Source organism: Artemia sp. Qi Xiang Cuo, unplaced genomic scaffold, assembly GCF_049724085.1.
Source record: "Artemia sp. Qi Xiang Cuo unplaced genomic scaffold, ASM4972408v1 HiC_scaffold_22, whole genome shotgun sequence".
Taxonomy (NCBI): Eukaryota; Metazoa; Arthropoda; class Branchiopoda; order Anostraca; family Artemiidae; genus Artemia; species Artemia sp. Qi Xiang Cuo.
In genome coordinates, this window is record NW_028297431.1 from 6,578,143 (window position 1) to 6,596,172 (window position 18,030).

The window sequence follows — 18,030 nt, forward strand, 5'->3', positions numbered from 1 at the left end:
GAGCTTATTAAAGCAATCACATTATGGGAGAAGAAGCACTCATACAAAGACAGTGAAAGTGAAAGTGAAAGCGAGTCCAAAGATGAAGAATCGGAAGTCAGACCGAAGAAGCTCTCCGAAGTCAGACCGAAGGAGCTCTCCGAAGTCAGACAAACGAAAGAAGCTCTCGAGAAGAAGGTCTTGAGTTCAAAGAGTAAAATTAAGGAAGTGAGTACAACTACTTGCTAAATAACTATAAATTAAATAAATGAATAATTTATTAAATAATAATTATATTATAACATTTCATTCATTATTTATATAAGATTTTTCAAATAATGATTTATATAAAATAAATAATACATTATCAAATAATCATATATAAATATATAATACCTAAGTCGCATCCATCCTCATGGGACTTTATGGGGCCGCTCCTTTCGAAAGTTCATGGACCAGTGCTCCATTTCCTGTTCGGTCAGGTACAGTTCTGGATAGTTGGGTGATATGTTGCCTATCAAAGTTGTCAATCCACGTCTTTACAAGGTCTTCCCCGTGGTCGACGCCCTTCAACAGTCCCTTCGAGCAAGATCTTGGGTAGTCGAATAGGTTCCATTCTCTTGACGTGCCCAATATTGAGAGTGTAGGCTAATTAACATATATAATACATTGTAAAATTTTTGAATTGGGCGGGAGGTTTTTAGGGGAGGGAGTTACAAATGGACTGCAATGTAAAACAAAAGGTGACTTACACCCTTAGAGTTTAGTACGGTCAAGTCAAGTTTATGCTGTTTCTAGGAACAGTTTTCTTTAGTTAATTTTTAATAAAGGATATAGAAATTCACAGAAAATACCAAGGAAAAATGGGTGCAACCTTACTAAGTGACAACACCGAAATCACATAGGAATTTCCTGGCCATAGAAGTGTATTTTTTCTCTTGATCCTGATCAAAAGGAGCTTTTGCAATCAAGATTTTCATATTGGTATAAGCTAGTACCCAATATAGAAAAACTTAATCAAACAATTCGTGGTAACGAACTGTAAGTAAGGAGTGACCCGGCTCAATAGTAACCGAAACTCTAAAAAACGGAATTTTGATCCCAATAGATACATCAAAAGAATAAAATTTTGATACTGATTTCAAATATATAAGTTTAATCAAGTTTAGTCCTAACCATCAAAGTTACGCACCTGAGAAAATAAGCCTACTTTTCGAAAAAGAGGGAAACAACCCCTAAAAGCTATAGAACCTTAATAAAAATCACACCATCAGATTCAGCATAACATAGAACTCTATTCTAGGAGTTTCAAGCTCCTATCTGCAAAAATGTGGAATTTTGTATTTTTTGCCAGAAGAAAGATCACGGATGCGTATTCATTTGTTTTTTGTTTTTTTTTTCCCCGGGGTGATCGTATCGATCCAGTGGTCCTAGAATATCGTGAAAAGGCTCATTTGAACGGAAATTAAAAGTTTTAATGCCCTTTTTAAGTGACCAAAAAATGGAGGGCAACTAGGCCCTCTCCCACGCTCATTTTTTCTCCAAAGTCACCCGATGAAAATTTTGAGATAGCCATTTTGTTCAGCATAGTCGAAAACATAATGACTATGTCTTTTAGGATAACTTAATCCCTCAAAGTCCCCGGGGGGAGGGCTGAAAGTTATGAACTTTACCCAATGTTTACGTATAGTACTGTTTATTGGGAAATATACAGACGTTTTCAGGGGGGATTTTTTCTGATAGTGGGGGGGAAGGGGGGCTATGTGGCATGCTCTTTTCAAGGAGGAAGTTTTCATGGGTGAAGGGACATTGCTATGAAGGGGGCACCGGCTTTTCCAGTATTATTTAAAAATACAATCATAATTTAAATATAAAAAAAAACAAGTCTTTCAACTGAAAGTAAGGAGCAGCATCAAAACTTGAAACGAACAGAAATTATTACGTATATGATTGGGTTCGCCCCCTAGTCAATACCTCGCTCTTTAATCCAAAAATTTTTTAGTAATTTCATAATAGTTATTTATTATAATTAACGGCCTTTGTGATGAAGGGGTCATTTTTAAGGAATTGGAACAAAATTAGAACTTTCGCTTAAAGAGCAAGGTATTGACTAGGGGGCGAACCCCCTAATATACGGATTAAAAATACATGAATATATAAGTTCGTTATGTAAGTTAATTCGTAAGTTACGTACATTTATTACTAATAAAAACGTTCGTAAATAAAATTAAACAACGTTCGAGAAAGCAATTTACTCAAAAAAAAGGAAAATTAAAATACAAATTTCTTTTTAACTATTCATGTACGGTGAGCCAAAATCAAAACCTGTATTAATTCAAAAACGTTCAAAAATTAATTTTTTTTTTTAACTGAAAGTAAGGAGCGACATTAAAACTTAAAACGAACAGAAATTATTCCGTATATGAAAGGGGCTGTCCCCTCCTCAACGCCTCGATTTTTACGCTAAAGTTTGACTCTTCCTTTACAACTCTACGCAACTCTAATAAATCCTACGTTTGTAAAAGTCAGTTACTTTTGTGAGGATGATGTTCAAATTTTATTTTATTCTAATTCCAGATTACTGATTATGGTCTTGTGAACCTTTCAGCACAACCAGAGTCGTTAAAGCGATTTATATAAGAACAATAGTTAAGTAGGTGCGATATATTTAATGACTTGGATTTGTCGAAAATCCTTACAGAAATAAAAAGACTGCGTGTACTTAAGTTGGAGGACTGAAAGCTTTCTTTTCATTCCTCCAGATAGCTGTTTTGCCAATACAGAGCGTTTGCTTTCAAGCTTAAGCATTTGGAGAATTTTTTTAATCTCATTCGAAACAAGCTTATTGTCAAGTTCTTTTAGCATCGAACAAATCTAGTAAATATTTGCAAAAATCTATTAAGTTTTTTGTCCTCTCATCTGAAAGAATTTTATTGGGAAAACGTACCGGAGGCGGCTGACTGTTGTCTCCCTCTTCTTATGACTTTTATTCTCTGGTCCCAAAACACGACAAACTGCTCAAGTCCTTTGGCGTAAAATTCAACACTTTTGAAATCTGATTTTGAATCAAGATCTGGGCTTATCGGATGTGAATTTTTCATTTTTTAATTACGGTAGTTAGGCCATTAGTGAGAAGTAACAATTTTAAATTAATGATAACTACTTTTCTCTCAGAACAAGCAAGTATTTCTTAACAGTAACAAATTTTTCTAATAGCACCAACTTTTCCGTCAAAGATAACAAACTTCCCATAAAAGTAACACTTTTTGTCTATGATAACAACTTTTCTGTTAGAAGTAGAAGGTTTTCTGTCAAAGATACCAAAATTGTCATAGAAGTAACAATTTTTTCGTTTATGATAGCAAGTTTTCTGTCCGAAGTAGCAAGTTTTCCTTAACACTAACAAATTTTCTCATCAAATTAACCGCTTTTTCCTTAATACTAACAAACTTTTACTTAACACACTCAAATTTCTCTTAGAAGTAACTGGTATTTTCTTAACAGTAACAAGTTTTTTCTAAGGCCACCAACCTTTCCGTCAATGATGACAAATTTCTCTTAAAAGTAACAATTTTTTCGTCAATGATAACAAGTTATCTTTTAGAGGTAACAAGTTTTCAGTCAAAGATACCAAATTTTTGTTAGAAGTAATATCTTTTTCGTTATGATAACAAGTTTTCTGTCAGAAGTAGCAAGCTTTCCTTAACACTTACCAATTTTTTCTTCTAAGTATCAATTTTTCCTTAATGCTAACAAACTTTTACCTGACACTCAAATTTCTCTTAGAAGTAAATTTTTTTCGCTGGTGATAACACGTTTCCTGCTTGAATCGTTTTTAAACAATACTGGAAACAGGGTTGCCACTCTGACCTGGAAGAATTTACTAAATCGGACAGGAAAAATTTACTAGATCGCATCTGTTTTTACTAAATGCTCAAAAAAAAATTTGGCGCGTGCGGCTATGCCGCACACGCACCATCAAGCATCGGTTTTTACTAAATCGATGCTTGATTTTTACTCAAGCATCGATCAACACAAATTTCACAATCTTTTTCCTTTTTTCTTCTTTTTTTTTCTCTTTTCCTCTTTTCTTTCGTTTTCATAGTACGATTGAAAATTCCGGAAACCTACAAGTCCAAAAATCATTTTTTGTAAATATGTTTATAATTTTTTTTTGTCGCACATTAGACATCATTATGCCATTCTTTTCCATTACTATGCCATAATTATGTATTCTTTTTCACAACCACATAAACTGTCACCCAACCACCACTGCTATTTTGGCATCTTGCCCCTCCCCCCTCCCGTGGAAAATTTTCTGCTGGCGCCCTTGTGCCAAAAAGAAGTATTTTTCAAAATAAATCGGGAGAGGGTAAAAAATAAAGAGGACTGAAAAATTGCCCCCACCCCCGTAAAATGATGCCCCTGTCAGTAGCCAGAACTACCCGCAAAAAAAGCAAATCAAAAATTAGTTTTGGGGAGTAAAAAGCGGTGGGGTGCTGTATTTAAAAAAAAACTGGGCCGTTGCATTTGAATAGTAAATAATAATATTTCATATAATAATACAATTTTAATAATAATATTTGAATACTAATATACGAATATTGCGTTTAAAAATCGTACTTGTACAAATAATAAGGCTCTCCCATAGAAAGGGTAGCATATTATTGGCAAACTATTTTAAATTTCTAAAACATTAACACTCAACAAAGATAATTCCCTTGGCCATCGATTATTATATTAAATGAGATAGTGAGTAGCCCCATAAATCCTATAGTGTTAAAAGTTAATTAGATTAATTATTTATTATACACATTCCAGCTTGACAATAATAGCTTGAAGGAGAGGTTTGATAGAAACGGTTAAGCATATGATTGATTATTATTAATTTTGTTTGTGCTTATCTTTTATAGCCACCACACTCAAGAAGTGAAGTTAGGTTAATCCTGAGGAAATATACCTAAGTATGATGAAAAATAAAATATCTCAGTAACAAAATTATGGAACCTACAACAGCAAATTATGGAAATCACGCCCCCCAGAACGTATTATATTAAAAGGTTTCTAACCTAACCAAAATACCAACTAAAACATTTTATTAAAATGTAACTACATTGTAGTTTATCTCTCTCACGCTAGTTTACAAGCATTCCATTCATCATTTGGCTCATAGCTTTTGATTGGTAACACTGAAATTAATGAATCTTTTATGCTTAGAGTTAGCATAATAAGTCAATTCTTTTTATTTATCTATTAATATCAAAATTCCGTTTTTTTAGAGTTTGGTTACTATTGAGCCGCGTCGCTCCTTACTTACAGTTCGTTACCATAACCCATTTGAACAGTATTATTGTTAATTTTAAAAAAAGAAGGCATTATATTTTGCTAAGGACAGGCATCGAAAACTGTAGAAGTGTAGTCTTTTCATGCACTATTTAGGTTTAAAAGTCAAGAAGTTGCATAGTTACTCTGAAACAAATTAAAATTTTCTAGGTGATTTCTGTTGCAAGACAGAAAACTAGTCAAATGCTTTAGACAAAAAAAAAACAAATGAAGGTGCAAATTCAGTATTACATTTTTAAAGATTTTTCCAGGGCGTGGGGAATTTTTCAAAATTTTATTTAGTGGTTAAGACCAATGAGTCTTCTGCCACTTCACAAAAGTTGCTTTAGCTGGTTCGCAGTGTGAAAATAACGGAGGCCGGTAGTAAGCAATTTTATTAGTAAACTATATTCTCTATTCGCAGAAAAAACAAAAACAAAAAAAAACACCATGGTAAATGCAGAAACATCTACGGACAGAGCAATGACACTAGGCACGCAATATCATCGAGTTTACCCAGGTTCGCTATACCGACTTAAGCGTGTCAAGTCTGAACGGACGATTTGATTTTGTTATTAAATAATAAAAAAACAAGTTTTTTTAACTGAAAGTAAGGAACGACGTTAAAACTTAAAACGAACAGAAATTATTCCCTATATGAAGGGGGCTGTCCCCTTCAACGCCTCGCTCTTTACGCTAAAGTTTTTTTATTGTTTAAAAAAATAGAGTTGTGAGAAAGTCAAACTTTAGCGTAAAGAGCGAGGCGTTGAGGAGGGGACAGCCCTTCCATGTGGAATGCCACATGGAAGAAGATGCGTGGGTAAAAAGTGGACTGTGTCACTAGAAATGATGTAGCTTAGAACCATCGACAATTGGACGGACATTTTCGATGATGATTTCATATTCTGAAGGCAAACCATTGGAGGACTGGAAATCATTCTATGCTATTGGGCTCCGCGGTGTCCTCAGAATTGTAATAGTAGATGGCCTGAGTATTTTTTATCGACTTTTCTTTTCTGGAGCCAGCTTACTATTGGGCAAAGCCTATTGTGTAAAATAGGTGATGGCAATGAAAACCTTTCCAGAGTATTAAAAGTAGCTCGAGGAAGAGGCCTAGATCCTTTAAAAATCAGATATCTTGATCATAGCAATAAAAATCCCAGATTATTTTAGACCCAGATCTGGTAGACATTAAGAAATATTACAATTACTTAAACTCACCCTTTTTTGACAAAATCCAAGGTTGTTTTTTTTATAAGACCATTAAAGCATCAAAAACTATCCAACACTGTTCAAAGCACCCTTTCCAAAGACTATTTATTTGAACAAATGCTTCTTACGGTTAAACAACACAAAAAGTAATTCATTTCCAGGTTATAAGGTATGAAAGAAATGGGCATTGCGCGAATTATAGATTAAATAAAACATATTGGTAAAAATGAGCAAAAAGCCACCAAAATTAACTACCCTCACCCCCAAACATTTTGACTAGTGCTGCCCTCTGTAGAACTGTGGTGACACCGACATAGTTTCTGGTGCAATCATGATTTCCGTACTTTCCTTAGTCTCCCAATCAGATGGCAATGTTTTTTGCCCATAACTACATAACTCGAGCCAAAGGAGTGACTTGGGCCAATTGTAGCCGAAACTCTAAAAAAAGAGACTTTCCATAGCAATTAAAATAAATAAAAAACTGGCTTTTTTGCTGATTCCAAATATATAACGTTCACTTAGTTTAGTGTCACCCATCAGAAGGAACGAAATTTTCGTGATTTTTGATAAAGGGGGGAAACACCACTTAAAATTTAAGTGATATTAATTAGAACCACACCATTAGATTTTCCTTATCAGAGAACCCTACTGTAAAGGTTTCAAGCTCCTATCTACAAAAATGTGATTCTATATGATCGGAAGAAGGTTAATGCGAACGCAAATTAAAAGTTCGTTTCCTTTTTAAGTGAACGAAAAAATTTGGTACGGGAAAATGGCGTTTTCTGCCATTTTTTAGCACCGAACTAAAATTTTACCCAAGAGGACCAAGATGCTATCGATTGAGAATTCTGAGATAGCCAATTGGTTTCAAAATATTATGAAGCTGCATATTGAGTTTCCCAGTTTCAGAGGAAGTAATGCCACACGATTGTGCATTCATTCTTGAAAAGTCAGTAGCATACCTCATACCTTGGACAGAGGCCCCTAACTGTAATTAACTGGTTCTTCCTCCTAAAGGGGTTTAAATGAATTTCAGTACAATTTTTTTTTTATTAAATTATCATCAAGCACGTGCTCTTTGGGTCTCCTATTTCTAAAGGAAAACTGCCTTAAACTTTTTAAAAACATAGATAATCGAAAGCCGCGCTTTTTCTACTGTTTTCAAATAGAAAACAGTCAAATTTTAGATTTCCAGTTATTTTGTTCGTTTAGGGATTTTTTCTCGAGATTTTAGTGATTATATGTTTGACCTTGTGGATCATTCAAAACCCAAATTTCAATAGCTGGACTTTGAATTTTAATAATTTAGATATTAACTACTTTAAACAAAATGGCTATCTCAAAATTTTGATTGGATGTGTCTGGGAAAATGGTCATTCTCCAATCACTTTCAACTATTAAAAAAAGCACTAGCCCTTTCATTTTCCAAATGAGCCCTTTTGAAGTTTCTATGACAGCGCTTTCAATAAAAACCTTATATGCCCCCAGGGGATAACTTACAACCCTCGCCCTGAGGCCTGGGGGAGAGGTTTCATCCTCAAAGATTTAATTTCCAGAACTTACTACTACGTTGAACAAAATTGTTATCTGAATATTTGGATTGGATGTGTTTGGGGGACCAGGTATTGAAAAATGACAAACTGCGGCAACGCAACATCATCATTTTAATGTCTGCAAGGCTATGAATCTCATGTATTAGAAATATAAAAATTAAGATCCTACATCGTAAGCAAAGGATGGCCAAGCAGCCACAAGCTCTGCAGTACGGATCTTTTGCCATACTGGACTGTCCAGAAGGAGCTTACCTTTCAAAATGGCATTATATTCAAGGGCGAGAGAATAGTAATCCCTGAGAGATTTAGGTCCGACACACTGAAATAACTGCATGCGTCTCACCTAGGGACTGAAAAAACCAAGCAGCAAGCAAGAATGCTTGTCTATTGGCCAGGTCTGAATGCACACATTGAAAGAATGATCCAAACATGTTCTGTATGTCAGAAGTTCAGTCAGAACAATCAGGAAGAAACCCTTATCCCGACTAAGATACCGCAATTGCAATGGCAGTATATCGCATCAGATCTATGCAACTGGAAGGGCACAACTTACCTGGTTTTGGTTGATTATCATAGTAGGCTTTTTGAGGTGGACAGACTCAAAGATATGACCTCAGGTGAAGTCACCGCAAAGCTCAAATCACACTTTGCAAGACATGGTATCCCCTATTCATTGATGACAGACAATGAAAGCCAGTTCACCTCCTCTGAGTTTCAAAAATTATCATCTGACTGGGGCATCAAACACGTCACATCCAGTCCAAACTTTCCACAATCCAATGGACTTGCCGAAAAAACCGCCCAGACATGTAAACAGATTCTCGCAAAGTCTGCTGAAAAAAACGATGACCCTTATGCTCTACTCGAATACAGGAATACTCCAGTAGATGGGTTCGCCTCACCATTTCAGCTGTTAATCAGCCGTCAGTTTTGGTCCATTGTCCCATGTGCTCCAGATCATTTGCAAAAGAAGGTAGTTCCAACTGAAGAATTCAGACGATACCGCAGAGAAGCACACACACGTTAAAAAACGGATTGTGAAAGATATTAGAAGTGGAGGTTGTGGTTACCGCTCAACTGCTATGCTGAAAGGTAGTCGGTTAGAACCTATTGCTTTAAGAGCATATGAAGAAAAAATTGGCGCGGAAATTACGAAAGGTGAGGATATTGGTCTTTTGGTTCAATCAACACACCAGTTTCTTGGAAAGTAAGGAGCGACATTAAAACTTAAAACGAACAGAAATTATTCCGTATATGAAAGGGGCTGTCCCCTCCTCAACGCCTCGCGCGGTACGCTAAAGTTTTACTCTTTCTAAAAACTTTATTTTTTAAAAAAATAAAAAAATTTAGAGTAAAGAGCGAGGCGTTGAGGAGGGGACAGCCCCTTTCATATACGGAATAATTTCTGTTCGTTTGCTGGAAATAAAATAAAAGTCCAAAACAGGGATAAAATCCGTTTTAATAGACAGTGTATAATAAATTTCACAAAAAATACCAGATATTTCGGTCACATATACAATCATTGTATATATAGCTATTCATTCTTACAGAAACGAAACAGTGTGAATGTTTTCATGAACTTTGCTGGTTAAAAGCAAGCTTATTCGAAAACTTACAAAAGAAGTTAAGTAGAATCAAGAGTAACTTATGAAACAATTAATTCATATTAACGATCCAGTTCCAAAAATTTCAAGAATTGGTGTTCCAAGATTTGCCAACTGTTTTTGCCAAGATTTACCCAATTAAATATTAGATGACAACAAAGTTTGTATAGAAATATAAATTTCTCTGTTTTCACTTTATTGTGGTATATCTGGCGATATATTTTAGTACACAGGGAGTCAAACGGGTTCTTAAAATGCCCTCAAACTGTTCTCATATTGTGTTTAGGTTCGCTATATGGATAAATATTCGGATGCTGAAAACTAAAATAAGCCATCGATTCTGTATACGCGAAGCCCATAACAGAGATCGCACTTTTGCCTTCACAGGATTTTTATTTAGGAGTTCCACAAGTCAAGGTCTTTGATTAGTAGCGCGATGAATTTGGCCCATTAAGGGTCTCATCTGCAACCATATCTCCGGAAACTACCGATCGTCTTGAGGCCAAACTTAATGATTTTGAGTCAAGTTTTGATCTCCACATTTTTTCATGAATCAGGCACTAGTCCTGATCTGATTACCTGTTTTTTTTTTTTTTTTTTTGCTCCCCCCCCCCTAGGTTTTGAAAATAGTTTGTTTTGTTTTTTTTTCATTTCAAAACGAAAACAAAAATTCCCCATCGCCTAGAACTTGAAAAATACATTTATTTATTTCCTTTATAAACAATTGAAGAAATTTCTCAACCTTGCTCCTAATGCAAGTTGATCGGATCAACCTATTTTGCACCCCCCCCCTAAAATAAATCCTGGATCCGCCCTTGAGGCGGGGCGGTAAGAGGGAGGCTTTTGGCTAGCTTCCTCGAAACCTCGAGCTTATTATGATTGTTATCATAATTTTATGTACTTGTCATTTAATTTGCCTGGTTTCTGCGGTTTTACAAGTTTGTCTCCCTCCCCCAACAGCATAAATCCTTTCCCTCTCGCCTGGGTCCAAGCTAATTATTTTAGAGGATGCATACAATCGGTACCAAGGCAAAAAATGAATATTATAACCTACAGAAAATCTAAGTAACAATTGACCTCAGCCTTTGTATGTACTAAGCCGTACCCAGGATTTTTTTTTCGGAGGGGGTTTTACTCCCAAAAAATTTTCGGGGCGGGGGGGAGTGCACAAAAAAAACATATAAAAACGCATACAAAGTTTGTTTATATCCATTTTTGTTATGTTTTACGAGTCAGACAAACATTTCGTGGGGGGTTCAAACTCCCCCTCTGGGTACAACCTTGTGTGTGCTTAATCTTATTGGGTTTTGTATAGCCCCTAGATGTTCGACGCAGCTTCAGACCACGTGAGGCCCCCCCTCCAAAGTAAAGCAAATACCCCACCAGTGGTTTCAATTGGGGAGGCATCTTCCCCACCATTTTTTAAAAATTTAAAAAAACGACAAGTTCCCCCCCCCCCCCTTAGATTTAATAAAATGTTGAATTCCCACCTAAATGCTCCGGATTTTATCTACTGTTCTCTCTTACCTGCATTAAATTTTCTGCATGGCCAACTACTTTAGAACTCCCAAAAAGATTTTAAAGCCTTTTTCTGTAGTCAAATCTCAGCCATCGTCTACTCACTTTTAAACGCATTGAATGATGCGTTTTTTCTTTAAATTTTAACTTATAACAATTTATCCTAGGGTATATTTCAGGGCTAAAATTATGATTCATGACATAATTAATTATAAATGAAAATACTTACCAATAAAAATGATTATTTGTTATTGTTTTTTTCCTATAAAAACAGCAGGAGTGCTATCATGGACAATACCGAACCTATAATTAAACTACGTGTCATAAAAGCAGTGTTTCCATTCGGCATAGTCCAGAAAGAAGTAGGCGAGCCCAAAATATAAGTAGATTGGAAGTAGAAACGGTTTCAAATATAAGTAGTTTATGCATAAATTATTTGAAAAATTTGGATAAGAAATTAGACTTTTCGAGGCTAACATAAGGCTTTAGTAGTAACCAAGGTACTATTTTTGGACCTTGTATACACCTTTTCAAAGAGATTCAGAGCTCCCTCACATTCCGGGCCAACCAGATATGTTTATAGGCCAACCGGACATGTCTTTCACTTTGATGAAGGACAGGTTTTTTTGACATAATTTACGTGGACTAGATTTCTGTTTCATGATATACCTGAGCAAAGTCCCAGGCTCGAAAGAGCTCTAATAATAGTATCAAAGCAGGCAGAAATGTCGTATGAAGAGCTACTGACAAAGTTTAAAAGATCCGCCCAATCCACAAAACCCTTTTCCCCCCTCAATCCAAAACAAAACGACTCCCTCGAAAGGTTGCAGTGCCTGTTGAGAAACTTCAGCCGGTACACTGTGCCCATCAGCGGTTAGCGAAAAGTTTTATACCTAGTTTCGTAAATATGTATAACAAAAACTTCTAAATTTTGACCCATCATATTTTTTATGTATTTTCATTAATTTTATTGTTTTCTATTTATTTTTAATTTTGACTTTTTAACTAAGTGTAAAAATTTTTTTTAATGTATTTTTTACCAAAAAAAATTATGTTTGACGTGAACGTCACGCCTTTTTTTGGACGTAAAATTCTAATTCGGCGATCATGTTGTTATAGTAATTTTTAAAATAAAATTCTATTCTATTCATTCTATAACAAAAAAAAATCACAGCAAATTCCCTCCCCCAGAATTGGAAAAAAAATCATTTTTTGGTAACTTCATTATCAATATAGAAAATATTCTAATACCCCCCCCCCCCCACTCTAGATCCTGAAATGAATTTTTCGTATCTTCATGAAAAAAATTGGAAAAATCCCTGTCCTATGGCAGCTACATTTTCATGAACTGGTTAAATTAGTACCACTGGCAATTGCACCTTGCTACTATGTCTAATTTTGAGGCAATAAGAAGAATAGAGAAAATTGATGATTCTCTTGTACAAAAATTTGAGCTACTTAAAAAGAAATGTTTTTGAGCCGAAACATTTTTGCATTTATATTCATTATTTACCTATCCCTATAAAACTTGCATCACAAAACCAAGTACAGGCAGAAAGTAAAACAGAGGATTATTCCTCATTAATTTGTCTCAAAAAGACAAATTACTGAGGCATAAATAATACAAAAATGATAAATATAAAACATGACCTTTGTGTAAGAACAAACTACGGATTTCTCTAAGAATTTTGATAAACGAATAGATTTGCGCATTTTTTAGAGACAGGTGTTATAAAACCTTGTTTCCAGCAACATGGGAATTTACCAAATTTTGTGATGTGGTTGAAGATATTTGATAAAGGCTCAGCAATTTTGTCCGAAAAGGCTTTAATTAAGTCAGATGGGATGTCCAAGGGACAAATACATGATTTTCTAATCTTAAGAATTTTGTTTATAACATCAGAGGGAGAAATAAAGGGGAAGGAAGTATTGGGAGTAATAGTCGGACTTGAGCCAGTGAAAGGGGGGAGACTTTGCACGATGGAAGCAAGGTACAAGTTCAGATCGTTGGCAGTCTTATTAGGGGGTTCAGGGAGATGAAAATCAATTTCGGAAGGACTTTTTCCGCATATTTCTTTAATTTTTCTGTAGCATTGCTCGGGCTTGTTAGAATATAGATCTTTGACTTTATTATTATAATAATTAGAAACTGCTTTTTTTATTTTTTTCTTTAGGAACTTCCTTAGACTATTAGCCGCAATATTGCGACCTGCCTTTAAAAAATTGATTTTTTTTTTCTTTTCAGTTTTTTTAAAGAATTAGTAACATAAGGCTTATCTGCATAACACGTATTAAATTTTTTCTCAGGGACGAGGGATTCATAATTACTCCTCAATAGATTTTGGAGGGAAAAAGCCATGTAGTCAACGTCATTTGTTTGATACACAGTGGACCAATTTTCAGTAGTAATCCAGGAACCAAAATTGAAAAGTCCTGAGTCAGTGAGAGGTCTATAGGCGGTTTCAGTTATAGAAAACGACTGTTTAACTTTAGCCGGCGGAGATAGGAAAAGGCTAAAGTGGTAACTACCCCCTAGGGGGGCAGAGTGGAGACGGGTTTGTAAAACTTCGAAAGATTAGTGCAAATTAAATCAAGAGTAGTATTGTCTTTAGTAGTAGGGACATTAATGACCTGTTTTAAATTAAAAGCGTTACATGTAGAATCAAGTCTTATATCGTTTGCGTCACCCATCAGGAAAATTCCTGCATTTGGGTATTTAGATAGTACAAAGTCAGCACTTGCATGTAATTTTTGCAATAAAATATATTTTGTCAGCGGATCTCTGATTAGGGGAGAAAAAAAACAACAAAGGAAAATTAAATTAAAAGGACGCGGTAAGACTTTAGGTCGAACACACACCCACATAACTTTATCAAAGGGATTAAGACACGGAATTGGGATTTCACTTGGATATAAATCATTACAGATAAAGAACAGAATTCCGCCTCCTTTCTTACCCAGAGGGTGGTTTTCAGGTCTAAGTTTAATAAATTGAGAAAAAATGTTAATCTTTAACATGTGTAAATTTTGAGCTTGAACTTCAGTAATAGCGATTACATCTAAACTATATATTTTAGAAAGGGTGTCTAATTCATTGAGTTTTTCAAAGTTAAGGCTTTCAGCGTTGCTCAACAAAAGTTTGGGGAATCGAAAGCGACTTGTGAAGGTACCGTTTTTACACTTTACTTTTTTTATATCACAGATACGGTCAGGGGCTCTAGTGGACTTTTTGACGGGGGCTAAACTTGGATAGAGAGAACAACAATTATTAAATGCAAAAGGTGTCAGACCAGAGTCACCCTGGTAGGGTGGGCACGAGGGATTAAACGCATGGGTCGGAGGCGGGGAAATAAGGGAGGGAAATGAGACGGTGGTATTTTCAGGAGGTTCAACTTGGTAGGGGTTAACTGGAGTGTTAAGAGGGAAGGGATTTTGCTGGGAATATTGGGTTGTTTTTCTGGGTGGTAACAGTGGAAGTTTTTTGAGTGAGCAGGGAGGATTTGGGATAAAAAAGGATGAGTATGCGCTGGCGAGCTAATTTTATTAGTTGAATGAAGGGGGCTCGGCTTTTGGGTTGATTGAGAACTTGTAACTATATTGGGTTGATTGAGAACTTGTATGTATCTTACTATTAAAAATTTTACTGCGCCTGGCTATAGCACTATAATCCCTGTTTTTCAAATGTAATAACATGCACTTAGTCTCGAAACAAAGGCCACTTTGAAATTTATGGCAGGTTTTGGAATGGGAAAGGGAGCAATAATTGCCGTTACAGTGACCAGTAGTTAAAAAAGACATACAAGGGTGAACAAAGGTACAATCACTCTTTTTTATGCACTTGTTGGACAAGTGAAAACGGCAGGCAATAGAATTCTTCCCTGATTTGGCTTCAGGATCCGATTTACTAATAATACCCAAGTTGTCACTGACCCCTGGAACTGGAATGTTCCAGAGCCAAAACTCGAGTTGAGTTAAAAGCTCAGACCCAACTTCTGATCCTCTACTGATGAGCGTTGACCTGATACTACTGATCCTTCTGGTTACTACTGACTGATGCATTCCTTGTCTTTTAAGCTTTGTACTATATGTGCCTTATTTTAATTACAAAATAATAGAAAATACGACAGAAAATTATGGAAAGCAGGACGCCCAGAACGTATTAAATTAAATACCTAACCTAACCATCTCTATGTTTTAAACATTTAATTAGAATATACCTGCATAGTTACCGTTAATCTGGCTCAGGCTAAGCTGATTACCCCTGAGTGGACACAGAACATTGACTGTTTGTATTTTGCTTCCGTTGTTTTACTCGGAGTAGTATATGTTGGTTCGATTTTTTTATATTCTCTTTTGATTTTATATTCCTTTTTTTTCAAATTGTTTATTTAGTTTTTTTTCCTTTTTCAACATTGAGGACGCCTTGTTGCGATGCAGGCGTAATATTCGTTTGATTGTAGCTGTTATTCTTCCTGCTGGCCATAGGCCGGTAGTTTTCATAATTCACTTAGTTGATTTTACCAGATCTTAGTTTAGCTTACAGCAGAATTCTAGAGAAAATAATTGTTTTGTTTTGGCATAGTATTTATAGTTTGGGAAATATTAATGCCACTATATCACAGCTGTAATTGTTAATCCTACTTGTGTCTTTTATTCAGATCGACAATCTTATTAATATTACTAGGGGGTATAGTCCATCGTTCCATATAATTCAATAGATAGGTTGATGAGAAGAGAACAAAAGCCTCTTTGGGCCATGTCAAAAGCAAAAAAAAAGAAAAATAAAACAAAAACAAAAACTTACGGACCTAATAAAATCATATATAGAATAACGGTACCGTTACATAATGATAACACAGCAATAATTAAGACGCAAAATAAGACAAATAATACCTTAATAACGCACAATACTCGCACACAAAGTAGTAATAATGGCAAAAATAATAACACCAAAAATATTAACAACTCAAAACCGCATTAACCTAAAGCTACTCACAATTCTTCAAAATTTTTCTTTCTTTTTTTATTCATTTTTAAATGCTAGATTCTTGTAATTTTCTGTATTCGGCTCTGGTAATGAATTCAGAAGTTAACGTATGCTCTATCTCCCGCTTGCATATCTTCAGGACATTTTCTTTAAAAATTATTTAACAATTTGCATTTCAATTATATTATATTTCAATTTTATTTATTCCAATTATATTTCAAAATGTGTTTTTCATCGTATCTTGGATGGCTAACGGAATATAAGTACCTAGACAGTTGGTTCTTGATGACAATGAGAAATATCCTTATTTGAATTACAACAGTCGCATTGGTCATGAAATCATTCATTTGTTGATTCTATGTACCAGTAAGGTCACTGAATTTGATTACTCAAGAACAAGGGAGGAAGGGGAATAAAGTCATATACTAATATGAATTAACATTTCAGGCAAAGCATTGCTTTCCAGGAGACTCTTGCTAGAATCAAGAAATGGGTTACCTTTAGTCAAAATAGAGGCATATTTGGATTTTCAGACAGTGACTGCATGGCAAAGGTAATGTATTGAGCGTTCCTGACCTCTATGTAGGAGGGAGGATCCCGCCTTCACAAGCTCTTCGAAAACAACTTAAAAAAAAACTGTATAAGAAACTAAGCAAAAAAGTGAAAAATTATGGATTGACATTGTATGATCCTTTATCCGAATCTGTGTTCTCAATTTTGGGACTTTCCGAATTTCAGGGTAAAGATTGCGATATTTGTAATGGCCCATAGGTTTGACCCAAAAAGAAAGGGGGACCAGGTGGTTTTTGTGTGACGGGGAGGGTACATTAAGTGCACTTTCGGACATCTATTTTCAATTTTTTTTTCTGGTAGGAGAAGTCTTTTAAAAATTTCATATGGACAACAGGTCGGGTGTAAAAATGTGAATCCTGAAACGAGTTAAAATTATAATAAATACTAGAACCAGAACTTAAAATGAGAAAAGAAAATAATTAAAACAAGTATTGGAAAACTGCCCCCCCCCCATTTAAACGGTAAATATTCTTAAGTTTATTCAAACCTTTAAATACTATTTTTAAGGTTTAAATACCCGAGTTTCTTAATTTTGTTTGCAGAGGTTTGAAGACGGACCTCAAAGCCGCAAACCCAAGCCTTACAAATAATGAATAATTTGCTTGATGGATAAGATAAGTGCAATGAATGAAAAAAATTAAAATTTTGGTGGGAGATTTTAACGCCCAGGTTGGTAGAAATAGGGATAGATGGTATACCACCCTAGGTAAATTTGGAAAGTGGACCCTACTCAATGCCTTTTTTGGTACTTATGCATCATAACTAAACCCGAGCTATATACTAAAGAAGTCAACTTTGGTTAATGCCAATGAAATAAAATAAAATAGGATGAATATATAATAGTTTATAAACAATTTTGGGCTACATATTGGCACTTTTGGGGCGGGGGTGGGGGGTAAGCATAGCATATATTAAATGCGTATCCTAACCTAGGTACCTTCCTCCCCTAACCCCCCCCCCCCCAAAAAAAACAGTTTAAATATTGTAAACGCAATGAGAAATCACGCTTTGCAATTAGATTTTTAACGTTGTTGACAAGCTTCGTAGCAAATTTCGTGAGGAAATAGCACCTGAAAATGCTGAATTTGGCTATTTTCTGATTTAACAAATGAGCAGCAAATTTTTTTCTTTTTGCAGAATGACTTCGCGACGGCTATCAGATGCGGAAATCCTGCGCCTGCTTGAATCAGAAGATGGTGAAGCAGCAGAGGATTCTTGTACAGACGATGAGGAGGACCAGGAAATCCTTGACATTTCTAATAACGAAAATTCCGATGATGAC